This window comes from Convolutriloba macropyga, chromosome 7 (genome assembly GCF_964194025.1).
Source record: "Convolutriloba macropyga chromosome 7, txConMacr16.3, whole genome shotgun sequence".
NCBI lineage: Eukaryota > Metazoa > Xenacoelomorpha > Acoela > Convolutidae > Convolutriloba > Convolutriloba macropyga.
In genome coordinates, this window is record NC_134474.1 from 21,385,314 (window position 1) to 21,410,885 (window position 25,572).

General features: G+C 34.5%; 2 protein-coding genes and 1 long non-coding RNA gene across 3 annotated transcripts in view; 1 reads left to right on the forward strand and 2 right to left on the reverse strand.

The window, feature by feature from the left end:
* The window catches only part of LOC142342696 (phospholipid phosphatase 1-like), a 518,061-nt gene that overhangs the window by 458,170 nt on the left and 34,319 nt on the right, over positions 1-25,572 (reverse strand). The gene's annotated exons all lie outside the window — the stretch shown is intronic.
* LOC142342692 (germ cell-less protein-like 1) overlaps positions 1-25,572 on the forward strand; it is a 295,739-nt gene that overhangs the window by 142,589 nt on the left and 127,578 nt on the right. The window lies entirely within an intron of this gene.
* LOC142342157 (uncharacterized) lies at positions 7,700-17,811 on the reverse strand. Its single transcript, XR_012759154.1, has 2 exons — positions 17,725-17,811; positions 7,700-8,658 (listed from the first exon to the last, which is right to left on the reverse strand). It is a non-coding gene; the product is annotated as an uncharacterized LOC142342157 (long non-coding RNA).

A 25,572-nucleotide genomic window follows, 5' to 3' on the forward strand; every position in this document is an offset into this window, starting at 1 on the left:
GACAAAGAAACAATGAACGAAAAGATCAGACAGATTTACATCTGACTAGTTGATACAAAAAATCTGATAATCAACTGAAACGAAAGTGAAAAAAACAATCCTTCCAAGGCGAAAATCAAATGTTTCCCTGGTCAAAGTATACGTATTTCTTTTTGGGCTGCTGAGTTGCATCAGTGCCTCCTGTTTATATGATTCAAAAAATCTGCGTTGCCTGTTTTTTTTGCAGAAAATTGTTAATACTAAGTTCTCCAAAGTGAATCCAATTCTGATTGACTACCGATTGCTTAATTTTTGTAGCACTTTTTTTCCGAATGCAGTAGTCATATATTTAAAAAAGGACATTTCTTTCTTTAATTCTCGGATAAGATGTGAACGGTCTTCTCTCTTGCGAATAAAATTTTTTTCATTGTCGCAGTCGATAGCGCGGGTCAAAAGAATTCAATAAGTTGAACTTTAAATTAGGATTGGAACTGGAAAAAAAACCAAAAATTAGTTCGTATTTGCGGTACTTATCTCTGCAAAAATATACAGACAAAAATTAGATAGCAAAAAATATTTTACTTGATTGACATGTGAATAGATCTCAGTCTTAGTTCCGAATCCCGGACCTGATTTTCTATTTGCATTCACATTTCATGAAAATCATATATGGCCTTGATACAATCCAGTTCAATAGTTGGAGGTTAGTGGATGTTAGAATAAGGTTTCGATAAGTGGGACAATTTACTTCTGTCATCTGATTTATAGGTCAATAAGATAACGCTAGCGCAAAATAAAATCAGAATCAACTTAGTTTTGAGACCATAACTTATTGACATTGCAGCAGAAATCTTTAGGCTGGTTCTTCTTTTGTGCTTTGAAATTTTAACAAAGAAAACTTCTATGTTTCTTGAGGTTTCTCCGAAACCATCACATCCTCTCTCTTTTCCTGAACAAGTTTGCGGGTATAGGTTACCAAAATCTGTCGGGTTGTTTTCTATTTGCTGTTGATGTTCTTGAAAATTCTGATGATTCGGGATGTTGTTGCTCTGCAGTTGATGTGGCTGCAGAAGTTTTGTCTTGAGGTGAAGGTCTCACATCTGTGTTCTCAACTTGTCGTTTTGATTGAGATATGGTCTCCTCCACTGGTGGCTCAGTTTTCAATTTGTCCTTGTCTAGTCGAGCCATTGGGTTGTCGTCCACTAGGATAGTCCCCATTGATTTTTCGGGCTGTATGAAAGATGTGTTCACGCCCTTCCTGATGGTGAAAGTCGCCGGAAATATCCTTGTCTTTTCGTTGGCCTTGATCAGAATGGGTTTGCACAAGTCGAAATCTGCTATTGCTGGTAGTCTAACTCTGCCTCCCAGAAGAATTTCAACTGGAGTTTTGGTCCTCGCCTTTGAAGTGCTGCGATGTGCCATTTGCAGGAATGCTTCAATTAACATATTAAGATTGGAATCCACGCTCGAAGTGCCCGCTTCAATGTCTGAGCTGCTGTTTGAGCTAGTCCATTAGCGTTTAGGCGATCGGCGGGTCATTCCATTTTGTTTAACTCACAGTGATTCGCACCACCGTTTAAGATCACCACTTTCAATTTCAGGAACATTATCAGGTACTAAAGTTTTTGGTTTCCTATATCTTGAAAAGATTTGACTAAGAATAATTTTCACTGTTTCTGATGTTCTATTTCCCGCTTGGAAATCTTCTGTCCGGCCAAAACTCGCCTCAAAAATTACTAGGATATTGCTTTAGTCCTTAACATAAACCCAGTCCATGTGGAGCCGCTCCAAAGCGTTGGCTTCTGGACACGTAGGGACTGTTTTTCCCATGTTAGGCCGGTTCCTTTGACAATTTTTGCATTTAATAAAAAAGGTTGAACGTCTTGAGTAATATTAGGACACCATGCTTTGATTCTGACTGATACCTCAATTGAAATCTTCCATGCATTGGTCTCTTGTGCTTTTGCCAAAACCAAATGTCGTAGTTAGATTGGAATGAAAGGAACAACACCGCATCCATTGTGTATCATCAGTGCACGCCTCTGTTGCTCGAATCCTTTTTTCGCGTCCAAAAATTTTTTTCATTTGCCGCTTCTGATTAGTTTCAGTTTATCCTGGAAGATACTGTTTGTTTCCATTTAATTTTTGACTTGTGTTTGGGTCATCAAATCAGTCTGAACGAAGTAAATGTTGCTGACTAAAAAACACTCGATCGTTTCAGATTTGTCCTTGTCAAAATCCAATCTGCTCAAAGCTTCTGCGTGGGATTTCTGTTCTCCTGATGTGTACTTCAGCTCATTATCGAAGCCCATCAAAACTGTTGCTAATCTTGTAATTTTAGCTGATGCTGTTCTTTGGATCTCCTTGTCTGGTGCATAGAAATATATGAGTGATTTGTGGTTTGTCTGTAGGGTAAATCGCCCTCCAGAAAGACATTGATTCGATCTTGTGACCACAATGATAAATGCCAGTGCCTCACACTTTATGTTTGAATAGTTTTGTTAAGCTGGAGTCAAGTTCGTCAAAGAATATACAACTGGATGTCCTTCTTGCAAAAGAACCCCGCCGACTGCTTTTTCGGAGGCGTCAGTAGTTGCCGTGGCTTTGTTTTGCAAACTGTAAAGCTAGACATGAGAGTTATCAAAAAAACTGTTTTTTATTTCTTTTTATTTCTTTTTATGTCTTTTGTTTCATTTCGCCCCATCAGAAATCGCTATTTTTCATGTCATTCAGTGCTAGCCATTCTTTTGCCAAATCGGAATTTATTCTTCCGTAAAAATTTGCCAGTTAAACTAACGTTTTGAGTTGTTTGTTATTTGTTACTGCTTTTGCATTTTCCTTTTTTTCAACATGATTTGGATCTGGTGCTATTCCCTCCTTTGAAAAAGAGTATCCCAAAAGTTTAACTGACTAGTTATTTAAGTCTGAATTTTTCTCATCAATAATTAAAGCCATTGCTTGACTTCTGAAGTGTAAGCTCTCGGTCATTTCAAAAACAGACATAGCTGGTGTTTATTAAATAGCGTTTAGTAGTCTTAGTTTTGCTTCAAGATCCCTCAGTCCAGAGATAAACTTTAACTTACCACCAACTCTTGGGGGTTGGCCGCTGTTTTGAGCGTTTTGAAATCACAATAGCGGGTTTTTTCTCTGAGACGTGCTAGGAAGTTGTCGACTGAATCCTTTACACCTATAAAACGGACAAAAATTGGGCCTTTTCTACCCTTAGAATTCTATCTTTGGTAAAAATATAATTTTGAAATGCTAATCTGATGACTTTATACGGAGTGTCTATCAATTTCCTAGGACTCTTTAGGCTCCTATGTTTAAAATTTTCCCGCGAAACAGTTTGGTTAATTGTAGGTCTGCTATAGTGTTATCGGTGTTGATTTTGTTCTTATTCTTCTCTGCGCAACATTTTGCCACTACAGAGATAACCCACGCAGTAGCTGATTCTGCTTTCTGTAGATGCAGAAGTTGTCTGTCTTCTGTTGGTCGTCTAGACACCATTGTCGTGGTCGATCACACGGTTCAAAACAATAAATTGAATCTTAATTTTGAAATTCGAACTGAAAATATACAAGGTTTAGCCAAAACAAAATGTAATCGAGTTTAGTTTTGGGGTCCTTACTTATTGACATAGCAGCAGAGTTCGCCAGGTAAGTTCTTTCGTTCTTTGAAACTTTAATTGAGAAAACGTCTAAGTTTCTTGATGTTTCTTCGCAACCATCACACTTTTTCTTATATACAGTGAACAAATTAAAGCAATTTTTGTACAGATAGCTGTCTGTATAGTTTAATATGAGCTGACACTATCCATTAAAATTCTTGTAAAAAAATTTGAAGGTGTATGAAGTACCAGTTTTTAAGTGTCATAATCTACCTGGGTGAAAAAAATAGCTATAAAATCCGCTTTCAACGGTATTCTGTCGGCTTTAAAAAGACTTCCTTTTATCTCATTATTCTTTCATCTAACTCCTATTATTTTCATCACAGATGAAACATCGCAGAACTATTTCTTTCCCGGGTCGAGATGTGTGTGTGTGTGTAAGCGGAAAGTTCTGTAAGAAATGCGCTGAAAGTGCTGAAAATATGTAAAGTATGTGCTTAATGTATTCAAAGTTTACTTTTAGGCGCTGAGCTCGCTGAAAAAATGTTTTCAGTACAACGCAATACTTGACAACACAATTCTTGTTTGACAACGCAATTCTTACAAACATTTCAGCACACTTTTCAGCAAATCTCTTGCCTAAATTCAGCACCACCGAAAAATTGTACTATTGCAGCCCTTAAATATTAACTGAAGTGACGGAACTCATAAACGGCTTCTTTCAACTAAACAACAGCCTCCGAAGCCAGGTTACTATCCATGCCAGATATAGTATATAAGAGGATTCAGGACAAATTACCCAAATCCATTTTATCCAATTCTATTACCATAATAACAATTGTAAGTTGTAAGTTCTTGTACTTGATATCTGTTAGTTTAAGCTACCTAAATTTCACAGTTTAAAAGCGTTAAGCATAAATTTTCCATAAATAAAATCTTCTGACCCGGATCGAGGTTTTAGAAAGATAAAATTTGCGTTATGGAAATGAAGATTTTTCACTGCAAAGCTCCCGCATGTTTTTGCTGTGAATGCGGAGAAAGTGGTAAGACTTTGTAAGATGAGGTGAATTTAGCGGTGAAAAATTGTTCTCCTCTACTATCAACGACAATACTAAGATTAGAAAATATGACCTTCAAATAGTCACATCGCCTTCCTATGCGCCACCAGTCAGTTATTGCTGTCATAATTTTTTTGTGTTTCTGGTAGAAAACATGCATTTAATGTCTATAAAATTTGCCATTTTCAGAGTAAAAAAATTTTTTTTCATAACTTCAGCGGTGCAGTTAAACACTTTACTGTTATCAATTAAAAGCGTCATTCAAAAGTTCACCGCCAAAAGCCGCATATTTTATTACAGTTTACAGATTTGCTGTAATTTTATCGGTATTTTTGCGGCAAATAGCGCTTTCATCAGAATTTTTGCAAAAATTTACCACATGCTTACATATTTACTACGTAATGCTTGAATATTTAGCAGTTTTATTGACCCCGGGAGCAGAAGAACATCAAACATAGCTGGAAAAACAGAGTGAGCTGCACAAACGTTTGCATGCCGTTTATTTTTTGTACTTTGAGACGTTTTAGGGGAAAAAATCACAAGAAACTAAAAATTTTGATAACTGCTCAGCTGTCAGCATCTCTTACACCTTGGGTGGATCGCTTCACGTCTGAAAAATTAAAAAGCAAAAAATTTCTTTTAAAGTTTTTAATATTTACACTTTTATAGAATTTTTATCTCGGAACTGTTCATAAATTGCTAAAAAAACGAGCTGAACAATAGACAACAGCAGAGTACAGACAAAAAACGCGAAAAATCTCTTCTTAGCAGAAACAACCAACAATATGTGAAAATTCCAGTTAAAATTTTTAACTTTTAATCCATTCAATTTCCACATCGGAGGTTGGGCAATTCGTTGTAGCGGTTCCAATTAAAATGCGCTTTCAAAACTAGGGACAACAACGGAGTAAACTTTGTTTCTTTTTTACATGTACAATTTTATCCAGTATTTTTTTTGGAAAACTCAGCGCTTTTCAAGAGGAATTTTTATATTAAAATTGTTATAGCCGTTTGTGGACAACTGTGATAATAAGGTAAACTAGTTAAAATGTGCTTCAAAATTGCAAAAATCCGTCTCCTTTTTCTACAATTCCTTCTTTAAAACGAGAGAGAAAAATGGAAACAAATTTTTATCACAATTGTTCCCGCTTACTGTAATCATTCTCCACTGTTTCTTTCCTATGTCCACGTTTAAATTATCTAATTATCTTAATCGGATAACAATCTGTCAATTAGAGAGAAAAAAGCCCGTTCACCTAATAATTGCAAAAAAATTTCCCCGTGAAACAGGATTCAGATTAAGGTAGAGAATATGCATATTCGTAACTACCAAGATTTTGGTTGCTATTATTTTTCATAACCAAAGTCTCTTAAATGCTTCTTAAATAGCTCCAAAAAACTTAGCAGTAAATTTTTTGGTTGATTGAAAAATTTGGCGGCAATTGGTTTGGGTAAATTGACCCAAGAGGTAAAATATGTGCCCAAGTATTGTTATCGTTGTCGACAAAAGGGCCGAGAAATCCTAAAGCTACAAAAATGTTATGTTTCAAGACGGGTGAAGACCAAAAACTGCAAATGTTGAGAAAGTAAGCAAATTAAAAAGCTAAAGTTTTCAATTAGTTTGGTTGCACTTGTTTTATTTCTCAAGCTACAGATTTGAAGCAGAAGAATCTTTTCGAGTTTTACAACATTTCATTACCATCATGACTTTTCTAGCTACAACTTTTGAAAAGCAAATCATTTTACAAAAAGGCGTAACGCACAATGAACATAAGAATTTAATCTCAACATTAATGTTATGATGGCAGTGGGTTTAGGGTAGACGTGCATAAACCTGGCAGTGGGCTTGGGGTAGACCTGGCAGTGGTTTGTGGTAGACATGCATAAATGTAACTGCTGGTCTAGTTACTTTGCATAAAGCGGTCTTAACCTCGCATGACCTAGCAATGTTTTCGGGGCCGGTGAAATTCCGTGTGACTTTTCCCAGCGGCCAGTTCCTCTTCCTGTAATCTTTTCAGGAAACCAATCAACATCATCCACTTTCAAAGCTGCTTCACGAGCTGGTCATTTCGGTCGTTTGTTCAGCAAAGAAACATACTCGGTAGCAGCTTCTTCCAAATCTGCTGAAGTCTCTGCTTCACTTGTGTCCATGCCGAATTCTTCAGGCAAGGGTCTCATTGAAAACGGCTCAAGGAACATTGTAGAAGAGTCTTCTTATCAAGAAGAGGTTCGGGGTACGTGGGTTATCGTCTTCGTGGTTTCTTCTCACGTGGGTGAGTGGACGCGAGTTGGCAAGACACTCGATGACGATCGTGGCAAAGACATATGGGGTGAGTTTAGCGGAACCCAGGTGCAAAAGAAGTCTCAGCTTTAAATTTCAGTTAGTTTGGTTGCACATATTTTGTTTCTCAAGTTTCACAACATTTCATCATCATCTTGACTTTTCTCGCTACAACTTTTGGAAAGCAAATGAACTTACAAAAAAAGGCATTAAAGCACAAAGAACATAAGAACTTAATCTTCAGAATTAACAAGATGCAATTAAGGAAACTTTGGAAAGAGCGATGTGCAGAATGATTAAATTGACAGCAAAGAAGTTCTCCTTAAAGCATAGATATTATTTAATGAGCTAATTCTTGGCCAATTTTTATAAATAATTTTAAACGTTTTTATTTGAATTGGCTACTTTCTGCCTAACAATTTCATTCCAGAAAAAAAGAATGGTGTTTATCATTCATTCCAGGGTTGTTTGTTATGAATTACTTCTTGAAAAAATCCTGAAATGTCCGTTCCCCTTTACCGTTAAACTTTGTATTTTAAACCTATGCAAAAACAAAACACTTTAGTTTTATGTTTCTGAATAACTAATATGAGTCTATTCATTACCACTAAACTTCCCTCAAACTTCTCTCATTTCCTTCAACGAAAAGGGTTCCATTGTTTTAGCGAAACTCAACAAAATATTCAAAATTTTGCTGGAAACATAAGAGCATGATAGTTTCTATCAGACTATATACATAATTTGGCTGAAACAAACTCAAACGGAGAAAAAAGCTGATGATATGAATTTAAATTTTGAACCATGATAAATTGATATTGACCTGTTATACATTAGTGGCGACTCAAAGCAATCAAGCAGCAAAATTTATAATTTGCACGATAATTGCCATAACAAACTGAAGCATTCATGCCATACTCGCTTTCTCCGCTGTCATCCGTTTTCTTTTTATCGATTCATCTTTTCCCATTATATTTTGTGCAGAAAGGGGCGAGAAACTTCGGATAATTAGGGAACCCGATTGATGACGGAGGTCACCCGGATACGCTTGTCAATGTTTTGGCGTTTTTCTGGTTTTCCAACCAGTAAATTGAGCGCTCGCTTCACAACGTGGCTTTTTTCCTTAAGATCTGGTTCGTTTGCAAACACAGATGTGAACAAATTCCCAACCGATTCTGGAGATAAGTTTTCTGATGGTTCATTACTTGAATCGCTATCCAGATACCCATAGTCGCTATCTGGCTGTGTTATTAAATTTGTGTACGTCGGATCTGTTCCTTGATAATTTTCCAAAAAGTTTTCACCCGAATCCATATTTTCTATGCTTTCCATTATTCGATCCATAAATGATTGATAAGGATTAAACTTAGCCTGAACTGGCTGTGAAATTTGTCGAGTAAAAACGACAGAAAATGATGTTGTTATTAAAATGATGGTAGCAAACATATTGAATTTGGAGCATCGCGGCGCGAATTTAGTCATTTTTCAAATAAAATTGGTGATTGAGAATTTTAATTTGAGAAGTAAAGAAAATTTTTGTGAAATTATTGCAAAATTGACCGACCAAACTGTTGAAATAATTCAGATGACAAAATGGCACTTAAGTAAGATTCGGTAATCAATTTTTGTGGGTCAGAAGCGATCTTATTAACCAAGATTTCACTAAAAATTCTCTCAAATTAACCCCAATAGTAACGTAGGTTGTAAAAATAACAAATAGGTTAAGATCTTTATACCTAAAGCCCAAAAAAGGAATACGAGCTCTTTCTTTTTAGTACAAAATGTCTGAACGAAAATATTTTGTTCTTTTGAATTTTAATAATAATTATATTGTATTTTTCGCGATATTGCTTTTTGACATCAGCAAAAATATTTTCTTTTTGAATAAAATTTGCTGCTTGCGTTCTACTACAAGCCAAAGGTAATAACGGAAATACACTGAGCCAAAGGGGAATTTAAAATATCTTTTAATTAACAATGCGCGTGTTTTTCTTGTTCACACATCTTACATTTGTTTGTAGACTTTCACAGACTCAGTTTTTCACAAGCAGCGGCTCAGTTATTTTTATAAAGTTGCCTGTCTTCCTTTCATTCTCGTTTCACAAAGTTGCCAAAAGAGAACAGAAAAAATCAAACTAAGAAAACGCAATTGACAAAAATTGAAATTGAAAGATGTAAGTCATTCTAGAAAAGTTTTGAAAAAATACAATAACGATTAATGTTTAATGGGGGGGGGGGGGGGGGGTTCCTGGAATGCCAATTTTTGTATATCAAAAATAATAACCTGCAAAAGTCGTAATTTTAACATGATTTCTCGAAATGTCTGAATTATCATTATCAAGTTCACCAGTTATACAACAGCTTTAAAGCAAAAACAAAACAAGCTCAGGTAGCTAATAATTAGAAAAAGTGAGACGTAGTTTTATGTGTATTGCAAATTTAGGCTTCGAATTTGCAAGGAACTTGGTGTCTTGTTTCAACAATTTTTACGAATTAGAACTAATTGAGAATTTTTGGACTCTACTAGTTGCAACTTCCCCCCTTTTATAGAAGGCAAAAAGCGCAATATAATGCATAGAAAGTGAAAAAATATATATTTTTCTTAACAAAAATCAAGCATAACTAACTATGTTTAGCCTCACTTTTACCAGTTTTTAAAATCTGTCAAAATTAAGCAGTAGTACTATTGAAAAACAGTTTGTGGTACAAAGCTGAAACTCTCAGCTGCCCTTTCTCTTATTATTTCCGACATTTCAGACTGCTCTTTTTATGAGCAGAATTGCTCTTTTTTTGGTGACTACAGCCACTTTTTTTCCGTCTGAAACTTTTACGTGGTACCATTATTGCAGCCAACATTGGTCATGCTATGGTGAACCTGAAGCTATGGTTATGAAAGAGCTCATCCTCACACAGACAGCTTCACGGAAGCAGGGGATTGAACTCTCAATCATTGGCGTGTGAACCACACACCTTACCTCTCGGCTATCAGGCCACAAAATAACAAAAATATCAAAATATCAAAATCTCAAAAATTAACATTGAAACAAAATAATTGAAATTGGAACTGATGCCTGTCAGAAAAACAACTCACATTGATGGAACCCAATTGAAAAAACCTCTAAGACCCAAAACTCTTTATTCCGACCCCACTTGTGCGGGGAACTATATACTCAAATGGGTTTTCTTTTTGTTCAGACAGTTTTGGCCGATCGATATATTCATCGTAGAGAAATGTGAGTGGTATCATTAAAAAACTCATCCTGAATAAAATTCGAACATCAAAAGATTTTTTGAATTTCTTTTTTTTTTCAAGGAGTTATCGAGGTTTAAATTTTCATGTGAACACAGTATATTTGGTTCACTTTTGTTCGTTTTTAGCGTAATTGTTTTTTGATTAAATAATTTTTTATGAAAATTTTACTCCAAAATTACCTTTCACGCTACAAAAAAGATCAATTGGTGTTCCTAATAGAAGAAAAGTGATTAAAAAGACTAGTTCCGTTCTCATAGGGAATGTAACCATAAAAAATCGAATTCTATTGGAGAGCTGTTTTTTTAGAAAATATTTTATTTTTTTTTTAGTTTTTAAGTCACTGAGAGAATAGTAACCTTTCATGTCGAGTTTCCGTTAATGACAAACCTTACTTACAGTCCAACGATGCCCAATGAACAAAAAATTTGCTTTCAAGGAATCGCTTGTATTGTTTTTGGCTTCGACTCTGAGTGTTCATAATTTTAATGAAATTTGGATTTTCTTTTTGAGACCTTACTAAATTTTACTGCTTGGAGTGGACAGCTAATGGCTATTAAGACTTTAAAATAATTTTTCGAAAACTTTTCTTATGAACGTTAGCCAATCTTAAAATACTTTTTGCGAAATTTAAGTCGGTTTCAGTAATGACAGTACCCCCAATTTTTTTACTGCAACCAAAATTAATCTGGTTAGCTATTTTGCCTTCAGTTTTTGGTTTTATGACTTCTATGCGATTTTTCATATATTGTTTTTAATTTTTGGATATTTTTTCGTAATTATGTTTTCATTTGTAATATTATCTCGTCATCCTATTATTGATATTTCCCATTGCCTCAGAAAAAAACTTTAAAATAATCAGAAAATGCTCTCATAGAAAGATTGTGGATTAAATGGCTTTGACACTTTCTTCTCGCAGTTTTCTCATGAATTTTTGGTTTTTTCCTGTATTTGTTATTGTTTTCATAGTCATAAGACTTATAGTGTTCTTTTATTTTTGACTGGTCAACAAAAAACATCCTTTTCTTCCCACCGAAGCATAATAAAGTCTATTTGTTGACCTCTTTTGAAAGCAATTGAATTATAGCTTATGTCGTTTATACGACGGGTTTTCTCAAAGATTTCGTGGTTTTAAAATATTTGTTCATATTTGTTGATATTTTGGAAATCTTACAATTAAAAAGTAAAGAATCCCATCATTGCTAAAAAAAATAATTGAAAACAGAAACGTTTGTACTGAAAAGTTCATTTTTAATCGGTTGGACACTTTTGTCTCATTTTTTTAGAATTCGCAGTTTTTGCTTTTTTTTATTATGTAGTCGTTAAAGGCTGAAAAATTTCATAAGCTTCTGATCGACGATTAAATGAATGATATTACTCTTTTCAGTCAATTCAAAGCAAATTGTAATAAAGTTTATGATACTATTCGTCGGCAATTTTTTTTACTTTTTCGTTTTTTGTTATTTGTATATTTTTTGTATGTTTTTTGTTGTTCTTTTCGTCAACATTTAACTGATTCTCATCATTGAGATGTCACATCAATATCCTTGTAATTCAAAAAGTAAACTTTCTTTTGACATTATGTTGTTACTGATGTTTTATATGTTGGACAATATGCGTTCTCACAAATGTTTTGAGAGAGGTCAGTTTTTGTTTTTTTCTTTCGCTTCATTTACCACATTTCCGTAATAACAGAGCGTAATTATTGGGCAATAACAGGGCCCAAGTTAGTTTAGATAATCGTTGAGTACAACCTTTAGCACAAAGAATTTTGATAATAATTGAAATAAAAAAACAATATTTAGGTGATATCTAATGTTTTTGATGATTTCAATAATTTCTTTTTTCGCAGATTGATTGTAATTTCTTGAGCTTTTCTGCCTCTTTAGTCCGTTTCCATGGTTTAATCTAACCAAAGACAGATCATATCAGTTTCGAAATGACTTTTTAATAAATTTATCGAGAACTATTTTGTTAAAAGAGAATGATTTTTAATATGTTCGAAATTATTTGGTTTAAAAGATGTTCGTTGATTTTTTTGAATTTTGCCTCATTATTTTTTCTTTTTGCTTGTAACCTAGTCTTATTAGGGAGTCCCATTTGCTGTATAGTTATTATAAAGGAATTTTTGTGCTGTTAAGGTTTTATCTGATTGCATTTGGACGTTGTTTATTAGGTGTTTTTATATTTAGATATTGAGTTTTTGCCGTTAAGTTTTTAGTTTACCTTATTTTGTTGGTCTCTTTTTCTCGTAGTCTTTTTACTGGCAGATCTTGTGAGCGCTGTAATAAGGCATGGCATAAATTCAATTAGCAGTTTCGGTGTTAAAAGAATTTTTAAAAACTCGAACAATTTTTTTTTTGGTTATCTCCTCATTTGGTTGACAATTAAGTCAAAAATGTAGATCAGCTCGGGTCGGAACTTCATGCGCAAACTCACATTAACAAGCCTCCTTGTTTAATTTGTCCACAAGTTTTTTGAATCTTTAGCTTCTGTGCCGCTAGATAACTATTTCAGCTAGGTGATTCATTGAAGCAATAATCTTTTGTAAAGCAAAGGATTGCTATTCTGTTGGCTTTCACTAATTTTGCCCGGGTTTACTTAAGACACAGCAAAATAGCCCATGAGGTATTTTGTAAAGTTTTTTGAGTGAAATTGACCGATTTGTTGTCATAATTTTGATTATTATACTTTAAGAAAGCTGTTTGTGGAACGAAGCTGCAATTCTGCAAATTAAATTTGTCTCAATTACCAAACTCTATTGAATTAGAGGAGACAAATTTGAATAATAATATCGACGAAGATAAAAAACCAGGCAAACGAGATACTATTTAAAATTCCAGATAAAAATTCCCTGTGCTTAAATTTAGATGCAATGAGAACATAAAAAACAGTCACGAATTTTAAAAATTAACTGACGATTTTTTAATGTGATTGCGTTTTCTAATAGCTTGACCGCCTTCTTCTCTAACACAAATGAATTTTTTGCGCTTTTTTAAGCACGGCAATTATTTTTTCCAGGTTGAGTTTTATAGGACTTTTTCTAAACAAGATATCCAACAAATTAAAATAAAGGGAACATAATAAGTTTTATGAGAAATTTGTATCGAATTAGCTTGTCATTCAGGTTATGGGAAACGATTGGAAAATTTCCATAATATCCTTTTTACTTTCTGTTTATTAAAAAATAACAACCAAGTATTTTCAGGCTGAGGTAGAGTGCTCTATTAGCCAAAAAGCTATAATCTTCTCCAATTCAGACATAAAGTATTTTCCGCTAATTTAAATTTTTTCTCACCTTTTAATTTTGAATTCATGAAAATATTGAAAATATTGTTTTGAGTAACTCCAAGTAACTGAAATTCCCTAAAAAGTTTTTTTTGTTATTGTAACTGTTAAACGATCATTGAGAACAAACTCAAATGTAATTTTTGATTGAACTAAAGTACCATATTTGTAAAATAATAAATTTTGGCAACAATTTGAACCAGCCAGGATATAAAGTTGCTAATAGCAACAATTGTTATCGTCAATAACAATAAGTTAGCAAGCTTACAGTTTTGCCTGTAAGAAATGTACCAGAGAACATTGTGTTTTTCTGCTGTCTATTTTCCAAAACATCTTTAATAGAACGATAATTAATGATTTATTCAACTATTCAAATAGAGAGAAAAAATATTGAAATTTGAACTTATATTCTTGTGCAATTATTTAAAATAGATATATTTCTTTAAAAAATAGTTTAAAGTTCCACAAATGAGTTAATATTTGCATTGAGAAAAATTTTGAAGCCGAATAAAAAATTTCCTCGGTTTCTTGTAAATTTATGATATGCGTTTCTGCAAAAAATCACACGATTAGCTAAACTGGAAACTGATGGAAGTTCTCTAAGTTACATGTAAGCCTTGTCAAAACTTTTAAGCTTTGATGAATATAGAAAAAATTGAGAACCTGGGAATAGAAATTGTCTACATTCAGTTTTCATTGATTCTTTTTGCGGTGAGCTAGTGAAAATATTTTTGCCACAGAAAATAATAAAGAAAGCAGAAACTGTATGAACCCATTAATATCGCCTCAAGAGTACCCAGCATAATTTTTTTCGAAACTCTCGCCAAATGATTTGATCACATTATCATTGAATTTTATAGCAGAAAAAAATTGAAAAAAGCAAATTGCTCAAGAAAGACTGAATTTGGCGCCGAACTTTAGCAGAAGTTATACCCTCAATTGTGCCTTACAAAAAAAAAGAAGTTTTTACACCCTCAAATTGCATTTTTAGCCACTGGATGGGATTTTTATCCATATCATTTGCAACTTCCTTCGATAAATGAATCCATCAGAGAGAAAAGGCTGAACAAAAACAAGGCGGCTCGGTAATGTGCGATCGCACATAAGGTTCCGAACCCGCTCATCCACAATTTTGGCATAATTGTCTACCAAATGGGAACAGGTGGAAAAACACAAAAAATCCAAGTATTTTTCAAAAAAAGCTTGTGTATGAACGAAAAGATAGCCTCCAAAGCAAATAACTCAGTGGAGTAAAAAATGATGCGTTAGATTGATGAGATATGCCGATATTAAGAAAGCGAACGAAGACGAACGGCAAAATCAAACAACAACAACAAACATTAATTACATCAAAAAATTTATGTCAGTTTTAAAAACAAAACTTAATAACAAAGTCAAAATAGAGTCAGATAAAACTGAAAATAAACCAAATAACTTGTAATTTACGAGAAAAAAAATGGTGTTTCACCAGTTTATAATAAAGCTTGGTAACAATTAGACAAAACAGAACAGAATTTTTAAAGTTCGCTGATTTTTTTTTTAAAAATAATTAATTTCAAAGTAATGAAAACCATTAGGAGTCTATTAAAATATCCCATAGGTTTAAAATTACCAATGCTTCTATAAAAATGAATTAAGAACTCTTGATATTCAATTTTTTATGCAGTTACAAAAAGAACAACAAATAGACAACTAAAAAAAATTTAAACTTGCCAGAAATCGCTTTGGAAGCCGTAAAGCCGTACTTTTGCCCCCAAAATATGTTCGATTGTACCTTCGTTGGCCACTGATAATGTACTATGTGGCCGCTCATTAATGAAATTAAGCAACAATTAGACAGAAAAGATAAAAAAGCAAAATTATGTAATACTTGTTTTTTTTTCGAAAAAAATTTATTTCCAAAACATAAAAGCCATTAATTACAAAATGCAAAATTTTAATAGGTTCGTCCATTCTTCCAAAAGAAGCCCTTGAGATTTTCAATTTTCAATTATCCAGAATATTTCTTATGTCTACAAAGTGAACGTCAAATATGACAAAAATCAAAAATTAATTTACTTTTCTTTTGTGAAAAACCCGTGCGGAAGCCAGTAAAGTCATAACGAATTCTCTTAAAAAATTAGATTTTGTGAAAACAATCCCTTTTGAAACCTTCCTTTAAAATGTTTTTTTTGACCTCTCATTAATGAAACTAGGTAATAATTAGACCAAAAAGAAAAAAAGCAAGATTATGTAATACATGTTTTAATCGAAAAAAAATTAAATTCCAGAGACATGAAAGCCTTTAATTACAAAATGAAAATATTGAATAGAATTGTTTATTCTTCCAAAGGAAACCCCTGAGTCACTGCAATTATCCAGAACGAGTCTTACGTCTACAAAAAGAACGTCAAATATGACAAATCAAAATTTAATGTACTTTTTTTGTGAAAAACCCGTGTCGAAGCCACTAAAGTCATAAAGACTTCTTTGAAAACATTAGATTTTGTGACACCAATCCCTTGTGACACCTTCCCCTGACAAAAACCATGTCATCTTCAACTTTTAATTAACGAGACCAGGTAACAAACAGACAGTAAAAGGAACCGAATTGCGAATTTGAAATGTTTTTTTTCTCATTTTTGAAAACAATTGTTATCAAAGTCATGAAAGCCACTATCTATCTTCTAATATCAGAAAAATGGCTCATATATTCTTCCAGGAAAAGCCAATCAAACCGAGTCATTGTACAGGAAATTAAATACGACTAAAAAGACAAAGTAAAAACGACAGCTAGGACAAAATTAAAAATTTCAATTAAATTCTTCGAAAGTACTGTCGAAGCGGTAAAGAACCACAATTTATATCTTTAAGGACTTCAATATTATTAATTGTGCGTTATGCTGAACGCGAAAAATGGGATATATGAACTGAAAATAACGTGATAATTTGACAAAACAAGAAAACATGAGAAATGAGCAAATACCTAAAAATTAAAAAAAAGATGTGAAATCTAGTAGTATCAAAGCCAGAACACCATAACTTAAGTGATAAAACCGCAATAAACACTAAATTTGAATTCAGCAGAAAGAAGGAGCACTCTTTGATTGCTGACACTAAGCTACAATTTGACCAAAATAAGAGAAACATGGAGGCAGAGTTCAATAACCCATTTTTTATTTAAAAGTCAAATATTTTGAAAGTCAAAACGATCATAAGCTTTCAAGCAATCAACCAGATAAATTCATTTGAAGCTATTTAGAAAGCTAATAAGACCTAACACTGGTGAGCTTTGATTTGAAATGTTCTGTTATTTAATTAATATAAAAAAGATCGAGTATTTTTTTTTTTATAAAAAACCGACTGAAGACAATCCGAAATAATTTTGGATTGTAACGGTCCAAGATTGGTACAGAACTAGTCCTTCTAATGCTGATTGTCCATTAGGAATATTTAACTTTTGAAATGCCCTTGATGTAGATGTTTTGTTAGTTAAAAAATCAAAAATAAATGCTGCTTTTTTGATAATCAATTAATAAAGTTAGCAAATAACGGCAAAGTTTTATTTACAGAGCACTCTCAACGGAAGTTGAAGTGGAATTAGCTCCCCTTTCAGTCTTCACAGATTGTGTTAGTGGTTTTTGGGTGTGCACTTCCTGCAAAATTAATCACAGTGGACTAAAGAAACCTATTTCGTACTGTTTTTGATGAAAAAGTCTTAATTTTGTTGAATATTTAGCCGGAATTTGTGACAAAAAAATTCAATGAAAATAGCCGACAATATATTCTGTCTTTAAACGTAAAATCAAAAACATTTTTTCGAAAAATTTCATTAAATTTTATCAAAATTGGCGAAGTTTTAGTCAAAAATTCCGAAAAGGTGAATGAAATCAACGGAATTCACTCTATTTTCTCGAAAGTTTAAACCTCGATATCTCCCTGTCAAAAACGAAAATCAAAAAATCTTTTTAATTCCATATTCTACGCTGGATTCTAAGCTTTCTAATGATACCAGTCTCAACTCTCTACGATGAATTTATTGATCGGCCAAAATTGACTGAAAAAAAAAACCCATTTGAGTATTTAGCTCCTCCCCCCTCAAGAGGGGTCGGAACAAAAACCAGTTGAACAAATAAAATGGAATGAATATTGATTGGAACAACTATTTGAGGAGGACGTTTTTGATCTTTTTTTTAAAAAAAAATATCATTTATGAGTTGAACTAAAAATTGTTCTAACAAAAACTATAGAAGAATAAGTTTTGCGGAAAATGTAAAATATTTACTTTAAAATTTTTTAAATATCTTGCTACAGGATAATGGCCTCTTTTTTTGGTTCAAATTTATATTAATTGTTTTGGTTTTGAAATATAATTGAACTCAAGTGTCGAAGCTGATCTCTCTTCGGGAATCAATTAACCCATATTTAGGGAAAGAGATTTTTAAAATCGGAAATAGCAAATGAACTCTTTCAGTGCTCAACTAAAAATAATCCAATTCAACAGTTCTGTGTTTCGTAAATAGTTGATTAATAAATTACAACCCTTTAAAGGAAATAAAAACAAAGAGCAATTAGAAGCAATTTCTTGGTTCAAAACACCTGAGCCAACGAATAAAAAGACAAAATAATATTTCGTTAGGAAGGAAAATTGCTCTAAGCTCTTAAAGTATGTATAGCTAATATTGTAGAGGACTGGTCTTAAAATTGAAAATTCTTATAGATTTCCTTTATAGGTATTAATAAATTAGGATTAATAAATACAATTCAATCCTTTTGTTGTAAAACGTTCACTGTGGCACAAAATATAAAAATTAATTGAAAAGTAAAGCGATAAAAAAATCTTTGCTAAAAAGGTTTCGCTGCTTTTAATTTGAATGACATGTTTAACAATGTAATATCCTCCAAAGTGAACTGCGTGACAAGAAAAATGGCAAAGTTAAAACCTACCTGTGCAAACTTGAAGCTATAATATTCAAGGTCATCGGGTGAGTTGAATGTCTACTAATTTTTATGATAAGAGTCTTGCCGACATTTTCTAATGATGACCCCCTGCCCCCCCCCCCCCTCCCCTTCAGAGCTTATCGTTGTTGAGCATTGTTCGCAAACCCGAATCGCCCAAGCTGTAATAACATAGTATTGTTTTATATTTAACGTCACGTCTTTTGCAGGGGGGGATAAAGGGAAAGATCCGATTTTGAAATGTCAATTTAGCGGCGCGAATTTTCCATGAAATCTATAAAGAAAGTGGTCATTTTTTGAGCTAATCAAAACCACACGTCTCATAAAATTGAACCGTATATTCATCCGCTGCAGTAAATTTTTTGAGACAGTAGACAGTTAAATTAGAAATGGCCGTACTTTGAAAGTAATTAGTTTTTTGGTTTTGTGGAAAATTACTCCGTGTGGAAAATTTTGAAGGACAAAAAATGAAAAAGCAACCAAGTTAGTCAAAATTTTAACCCGAATTGTTCTTGATATGAACTCATTAGCGATCTGTTCAGGTATCAATTGGTTAACGAGAAATAATGTTTTTGGCCACGATTTTTCACCTGTGACGTTTTTTTTACAAAAATTTTCTTCTACACATCATTCGTTTTTCCTATTAAAAGTCGTTCAGTCACAATTAATAGTGCTTTTATGAACTTAGTCTTACTAAACTAATATAGCTCCCAGTTATAAATAGACCACAGTAATAATGTATAACTTTTTTATAAATAAAAACACTGACAGACAAATGACACTATACTCTTTTTCGGTAAAGCCTGTTGAAAAACTATGACTGTTTGTGAAATTTTTCCTTGAAGGGAACAAAAAATAGCACAAGTGGACGGTCACAACAAAAAGGTGGCATAAGTCTGTTGGTGTACTTGAATGACCAAACGGTATTACATAGTAGTTGATTATTGGAAAATATTCATCAAAAATTGCAATCGAATGAGTTGAAATTTCAGGCGATTAAACAAACTTGAAACTTGTACTAGAGTACCCCAGCTGTCCTTACTAAAAATAAAAACTGGAGCATAATCAAATATGCGGGTGTTAACAGGTGCAAATTATCTTTCGAACAATGGCAAGACAATGGATTGACCACTTTAAAGAACGATCCCAAAAACATGAAGATAAAGCTAGAATTTGTCTAGTTTGTTCACTTTTGGACAAACATAATTCTTTTTCTAGTTTGTCCACTATAAAAAAATTATAGCAAAAATTCCCTCGAGAAGATATTTAATATTCATTTAAAATCCTGCAAGAGCAGTTTTCAAATTTGGAGCGAATGTCAAACTTTTTCTTATCAAACCGGATCAGCGAAAAAAGGCTGAGACAACGTACACAAGATCAAACAACTTTTTTTACGTCTCGTGGACAGAAACCCAAAATATTCGTGCAAGGGTGCACACTTTCGTTTAGTGACGCACTGTGCTCTCTTCTGCTTTCTTGCCTTGATAATGGTTTCGGAAGCAAAGACAGTAAGTGACAAAACAATTGACAATTGGTAAGTACTATTATACAATTTCAGAATAAAAGTATGGAGTGATATAGACAACGGGGGCAAAGGACCTGTTAATGCCCAGTATTAACTTCTCCATTAATTTGTGTAATGCCCTGTTTTGTTGATTGTGAATCACTTTGTAATGTTATAAGGTTATTGATAGTCATGTAAAACGGGAAATGAGTTGTAACTTTTTAATGTCATGAAACCAAGCAAGTAAACCAAACAATTGAAATTTAAAATAATGAAAACAAAAGAGACGTGATATGATAAAGAAGGAAGGATAGACAACGTCGTGACTACCAGGTTCTGTGTCTCAGCAAAACCATCTAGTCTTTTCAAATCAATTCCCAACTACATTAAGTTGGAATTCCAATACAGATCAAGGTCAGTTTAATTACCGATTTCGAAATCCGCATCGGTCTGTAAAGCTGCCTGACATTCGCATACAAAAATATGATGATGATCCATTGAAGTGGAACGAATGGAGCAGCATGTTCACATCTACAATACATAATAACCCTGATAGAACAAATACTGAAGGAATGGGCTACCTGCAATCCTTTGTCATCGGGCCTGCCAAGGAATGTATATCAGGTTTTCTGTGCAATCCAAATTTTTACAATGATGCACTAATGGAATTAAATGGACGCTTTGGAAATCCTCAGAATGTGGTTTCTACACTTACTCAAGAACTTGAAACCTGGCGGTCTCTCAAAGCCAATGATCATAGATCTCTACTTACCTATGCAGCACTCTTGCGGAAAATAGTTCAAACAATTCTAGCCCATGGCTTCAACGCTGATTGGGTGCTACATATCTACTGAAATTAGCACGTTATAAACTCCCAAATTCGCTCAAATTGAAATGGAGTGAGCACACCCTTGACACCGATATTGAAAATCCAAGAATTTTGGAGTTCTCGGTATGGATGGACCGACACTCTCGCTTCTGTGAACAATTGCAGGAAAACAGTCCACAAAACAACAACAGTGGATTTCAAGCAAACATTTGAAGAAACAATCCTATGGTTTATTACAGCTCACACAGAAATCAGTTCTCAACAAACGGGTACAGCGACTCCAACAATCAACATAGACCCAATGATCGAAGAAATAACCAAAAATAATTTCACACAAGCAAAAGCTTCAGCAGAAAACAAAACAGTCACAACCAACAATCTGGTTTTTCAGGGAATCAAAATCTGAAAGCAGGTACAAACGCATCCAATGCCGCAAAAAATGTCAAAACCAAATGCCCCCTTGATCAACAAGATCGTTATATAACAGTTCAACAAATTTGATGTATCTAGACAAAACTTGGAAGTAAAAAAACACTCCTTCTGCTTTAAAAGCTCGAGCCAAAGCCACTCTGCTTATGAATGCGCATCAAAAGTCGTTTGTCGTCATAGTAATGGAAAGCATCATATTTTGTTACATGACCCCGACAAACAAACGAAGAGAACCGAGACAACAAACATAACAGATGTCGAACTCCCGTTGTGCGAAACGTTGAACAAAAAATGAACAGTACAGTTGATACACTAACTTACAACCCTGGCTTTCCAACAAAAACTCGTACTTACACTTTTTGGCGAGAACAAGGAAAAATGGAATGCTACGCCATATTAGACAACGGTAGTACAATCTCTTATGTACTTGATACAAATGCACACGGTATCAATGCCCCAAAGGCAATTCAGTTTGATTTGAATGTCATGCACGCCTTTGACCAATCAGTTATCAATGCGAACTTGGTCCGCCTTGATATTGGTAGGTAAAATGATGATGAACCACTCTTCAGATTGAACTATGTGTATTCCATGAACAACTGGAAATTCAGCGACCAACCAGTACAAGCAGTACAAGAAGTAAATGAGACTTGCGCAACATACTCTCATTTGCAGCATATCATATTTCCAAATCTGGGCAACAACAAAAATTCAGCTTTTGTTAGGAGTTGATGCGCCACAGTTCATTGTTGAAAGAGAAATTCTTCAAGGACCGAAACCTCATGCTCAAAATTTTTTGACGAGAAACCTCTGGGCGACTATGTAACCAGTTTTTGGAAACAAGACAACGCCGGTACTGAACCAGAAGAACCCAAAAAGAATTTCAAAAGACAGAGATTTAGCTCTGGACATTTTCGAGAAGACAATTCGTCACAATGGTACCAGATATGAATCTGGTCTCTTGTGGAAGAATAACGTCCAATTGCAAAACGATTATCCATTAGCGAAAGCCCAACTAAGCACCCTGCAACGTCGGCTTTCTAAAGATCATCAGTTGAGTGTTCTATACGATGCAACCCTGCAAACTGACATCGAGAAAGGTTACGTAAAGCCAGTGCTCTTTGAGAATCCGCAGCCAGCAAGAATATGGGACCTCCCTCACCATCCGGTTTGTAACCCCAACAAACCAGGAAAAGTAAGACAAGTAGCCAATGCCGCCTCAATTTTCAAAGGCCAATCATGAACACAGATTTATTGTCTGGACCCGATCTGATAAACAATTTGATTGGTATCTTACTTCGCTTCCGCAAAAAACCAATAGCCGTAATGGTTGATAGGGAGGCTATGTTTATGGAAATAGCCATAATCCCTGAAGATCAATCTTGTGTCCGTTTCTTGTGGCCAATAGATCAAACTATCAGGCAATATCAGTACACAAGGCTTATGTTCCGTGCACTTTGTTCACCAGCAACTGCAAAATTTGTCTTACAACTAACTGCTCAAGACTTTGCCCCAAGACAGGAAATTATTGATCTTGTCAACAAAAGTTTTTACATGGAAGATTTTTTTCATTCCTTCCAAAGCACTGAATATGCTCAGTTGTGTGTCTCTGATCTAAAATCAACTCTCCAGAAGGATGGTTTCAATTTAACAAAGTTTGTACCAATTATCCAAATGCTTTACAGTTTTTGGAATGCTGTGGAACTCCCCGAGTGATACAATTTTTCAAAAAAAATGGCCAAAGATAAACCAAGGCGCTTCCCAGTACACTTTGCGCAAAATGTTGTACTTAATAGCTTGCTTGTTTGACTCACTGGGGATAATAGCTCCCATCGTAATTACACTGACAATAATCTTGCAAAATACCTGGAGAGAAGGCTTATCATGGGACGATTGCTTTCTTTGTCGAAACGGCAACAAATCAAAGACTGGATTGACAAATATCTCAATTCACGGCAAATTCAAATGCCATGCAGCTGATCACATTTGGACATCAGTAGTGGTACCTTTCAGCTACATGTGTTTTGCGACGCATCACAGTTAGCATACGGTGCCGTTATAAACATTAAAACGTCAAATGACAAAAAAAAACTTCCTCCTACTTTGTCCCTGGGCGGTCTAAGGTCGCACCCCTAAAGCAAATATGCATTCCAAAGTTGGAATTACAAGCAGCTGTCCTAGGGTGTCGTCTGTGGCAATTCGTTCCTCAGCACTTATCTGTTCCAGTCAAAGAGACAATCTTCTGGAGTGAAAGTACTGCCGTTCTGGGCTGGATAAATTCAAAAGAAAAACTTAAGACTTTCATCGGCAACCGCGTTCAGGAGATTAGAAATCTTACGAACACCATCTGTTGGCGACATATAATTGGTAAATTAAATACGGCCGATCACATATCTAGAGGATTTTTACCAGAAGATGTTAACTCCTAGTGGTTGTCGCCACCAGAGTTTCTGAAGCACCCCGAAAAAATTGGAGTTCATTCTTTGCTCCTGAAGAAGCAACGCACTCGATGCAACAGACTTCAGCACTGGAACCTTTCATCAAATTGAGAAATCTTCAAACTGGACCAGACTTTTGAAAGCAACAGCCAGAGTTTCCTTGTTCATGGATAACCTAAAGACAAAAGAACGCAGAAGACTAGCCTTGGAAGACATTGATAAAGCCAGAAATCATCTCTTTCAAGTTTCACAGCTCAACTCGTCTTCTGGAACTGTTAAGGATCGCATAAACGGAAAAGATCTGCAGAAGAAAAACCACCTATTGTGCTTATCAAATTTGTGAAAGATGGCATATTACGCGTTGGTGGAAGAACAAAAAGAAGCTCTACAATGCGACAAACTTTCTGGGATCCCGTAAGCAATTACGAAGAAAGCCGCTTCAACTGGAGCACGATTTCATCAGAAACAACCTTCTCAACCAGTCCATAAAATGGAGACTCAGCCCATGTTCTGCACCTCATTTCGGTCGCGTGTGGGAGAGACTCTTCCAAATTGTTAAACGAGTTCTCCTTATCAATCTTGGCTCCGCAAAATCGACACCTGATGTCTTTTCAACCATTGTCGCGGAAACGGAATGTCTTGTGAATTCCAGGCCATTGACTCACGTGAGAAGCGACAACAAGGATGACGATCCTCTAACGTCTTATCATTTCCTCTTGGGACGACCTTTTGCTATTGTGCCAACACGTCTCTTTCAACAGTCAGCCAGCTTGAAGTCGACATCTTGGACCCAAGTCAAACAGCGCCTGCAACAGATCTGGAAACGACTGCTTCAAGAGTACGTCCCCACGCTGAATCAAAGACGAAAGTGGACTTCAAAAAAGCTGCTCTGGAAGTGGGCGATGTGGTTTGGCTGCTGGAGGAGTTGACTCCCAGTGGAATCTGGCCACTAGGACGTGTCACCACGATTTTCACCGGACCCGATAAAACAGCTAGGTCTTGCAAATTAAAAACAGCTCTAGGTTCTTTAACCAGACCCGCCGTTAAGCTGCAACATGTGTACCCCAAACACCCGTAAGGTTAGGGTTAGGTTTTTGGGCCCTGAGGATGTTAATGCCCTTTTTGATGTCATGAAACCAAACAAGTAAACCAAACAATTGAAACTTGAAATAATGGAACTAAAGAAACGTGATACGACAAAGTAGGAGGGATAGAGAACGTCGTGATCAGGACCATTCAGAAGCTTGCCATTCAGCAATGAAACAAAAAAATTTTGAAGACAAAACTTTTTGTCTCAAGAGTTTTTCTAACAAGGCAGTAAAGACGCAAAAAATTAACTTTTATACTCAGATTTGCCAATGTGTAGATTTTTGAAGACTTTTAGATTGCGTAGGAATTCATTCTAAATTTCATCCAATAACAATGTCAATTCGTTCATACGTCGAAAAACTGATTTGATAACAATGGCTTTCTTGGAGGTCGAGATTGAGGTCACTTGCGATAATCACGTACGAATAGTACCAGTAAACAGTAGCTAAATATGTGAACAGATCATCAAAAAACAAGTGAGTAATTTTGATTGCTATTTCCTATTTTGAATTATTGAGTCGAACTTGAATTTGTTTACTTAATAACTTTGTTCCAATAACAAATAAATATGGTACTATTATCGACCATGGATTTAAATTATTTAAGAATTGTGACCTTTCTTTGATACACGAGTAAATTTTAGCTGGATAATAGGGGATGTGTTTATTTTAAACGAAGGGTTTAATTTAAACAAGTTTAATTTAATATTTTTTTAAATGAAAAACAAAACATATTTATAGAAAATTGCCAGAATTGAACAACAACAACAATGTGCCAAATAAATTTTTTAGAACTGCACAAAAAAAATCAATTGGAAAGTTTTTTCATCTTTTTCAGTTAAAGTTCACATAACACAAACATCACTTTATCCATTGTAAAGTTAAA